The sequence below is a fragment of the Mesoplodon densirostris genome, chromosome 11, assembly GCF_025265405.1.
Source record: "Mesoplodon densirostris isolate mMesDen1 chromosome 11, mMesDen1 primary haplotype, whole genome shotgun sequence".
Taxonomy (NCBI): domain Eukaryota; kingdom Metazoa; phylum Chordata; class Mammalia; order Artiodactyla; family Ziphiidae; genus Mesoplodon; species Mesoplodon densirostris.
This window is the reverse complement of record NC_082671.1, coordinates 94,453,812-94,456,019: the sequence shown is the minus strand read 5'-3', so window position 1 is coordinate 94,456,019 and position 2,208 is coordinate 94,453,812. Positions and strand designations below refer to the sequence as shown.

Here is a 2,208-nt window from a genome sequence, read left to right as displayed (position 1 = left end):
GGAACAACAAAAGACCCAGTATTGCCACAGCAAATCTGAGGAAAAAGAACAAAGCTGGAGGCATAAACCTTCCAGACTTCAGAAAATACTACACAGCTACAGTAATCAAAACAGCATGGCATTGGCACAAAAACAGACATGTAAATCAATGGAACAGAATAGAGAGTCCAGAAATAAATCCACACACATACAGTCAATTAATCTACAACAGTGCTCGCTTCAGCAGCACACATACTAAAATAGGAACGATACAGAGAAGATTAGCATGGCCCCCGCATAAGGATGACACAAATATTTGTGAAGTGTTCCGTATTAAAAAAAAAAAATCTACAACAAAGGAGGCAAGGATATACAATGATGAAAAGACAGTCTCTTCAGCAAGTGGTGTTGGGAAAGTTGGACAGCTACATGTTAATCAATGAAATTAGAACACTCCCTCATACTATATACAAAAATAAACTCAAAATGGTTTAAAGACCTAAATATAAGAAAAGACACCATAAAAGTCCTAGAAGAGAACACAGGCAAAACATTCTGGGACATAAATTGTAGCAATATTTTCTTAGATTAGTCTCCCAAGGCAAAAGGAATAAAAGCAAAAATAAACAAATGGGACTTAATCAAGCTTAAAAGCTTTTTCACAGCAAAGAAAACCATCATCAAAATGAAAAAACAACTTATAGAATGAGAGAAAATATTTGCAAATGATGTGACTGACAAGGGGGTTAATATCTAAAATATACAAACAGCTCATGCAACTCAATATCAATAAAACAAACAACCCAATCAAAAAATGGGCAGAAGACCTACATAGGCATTTCTCCAAAGAAGACATACAGATGGCCAACAGGTACATGAAAAGATGATTAACATTGCTAATTGCAAATGACATGAAAATCTTAAAGATGCCACCAGAAAAATACTAGAGCTAATCAATGAATTTGGTAAAGTAGCAAGATACAAAATGCACAGAAATCTCTGGCATTCCTATACACTAACAATGAAAAATCTGAAGGAGAAATTAAGGAAACACTCCCATTTACCATTGCAACAAAAAGAATAAAATACCTAGGAATAAACCTTCCTAAGGAGACAAAAGACCTGTATGCAGAAAACTATAAGACACTGATGAAAGAAATCAAAGATGATACAAACAGATGGAGAGATATACCATGTTCTTGGATTGGAAGAATCAACATTGTGAAAATGTCTATACTACCCAAAGCAATCTACAGATTCAATGCAATCCCTATCAAATTACCAATGGCATTTTCCACAGAACTAGAACAAAAATTTTACAATTTGTATGGAGACACAAAAGACCCCGAATAGCCAAAGCAATCTTGAGAAAGAAAAACGGAGCTGGAGGAATCATGTTCCATTATTTCAGCCTATACTACAAAGCTACAAAGCAACTGACAATTAATCTCCAAAATGTACAAGCAGCTCATGCAGCTCAATATGCAAAAAACAAACAACCCAATCCAAAAATGGGTGGAAGACCTAAATAGACATTTCTTCAAAGAAGACATACAGGTTGGCAACAAACACATGAAAAGATGTTCAACATCACTAATCATAACAGAAATACAAACCAAAACCACAATGAGGTATCACCTCACACTGGTCAGAATGGCCATCATCAAAAAATCTACAAACAATAAATGCTGGAGAGGGTGTGGAGAAAAGGGAACCCTCCTGCACTGTTGGTGGGAATGTAAATTGATACAGCCACTATGGAGAATAGTATGGAGTTTCCTTAAAAACCTAACTTCGAACTACCATATGAACCAACAATCCCACTACTGGGCATTTACCCTGAGAAAACCATAATTCAAAAAGAGTCATGTACCACAGTGTTCATTGCAGCACTGGTTACAATAACCAGGACATGAAAGCAACCTAAATGTCCATCGACAGATGAATGGATAAGATGTGACACATATATACAATGGACTAGTACTCAACCCTAAAAAGGAACGAAATTAAGTTACTTGTAATGAGGCTGATGGACCTAGAGTCTGTCATACAGAGTGAAGTAAGTCAGAAAGAGAAAAACAAATACCGTATGCTAATGCATATATATGGAATTTTAAAAAGCGGTACTGATGAACTTAGTAGCAGGGCAGGAATACAGATGCAGATCATATAGTAGCTCTATTTTTTATTTGTGGTTGACTATGTAACTGAATATTTGGGAGATGAAAA

At 35.7% G+C, this 2,208-nt stretch overlaps 1 non-coding gene across 1 annotated transcript; it reads left to right on the top strand.

The window, feature by feature from the left end:
• The first annotated feature begins 210 nt into the window (after window positions 1-210).
• On the top strand, window positions 211-317 carry LOC132499695 (U6 spliceosomal RNA). Its single transcript, XR_009533924.1, has one exon. It is a non-coding gene; the product is annotated as a U6 spliceosomal RNA (small nuclear RNA).
• Window positions 318-2,208: the final 1,891 nt, after the last annotated feature.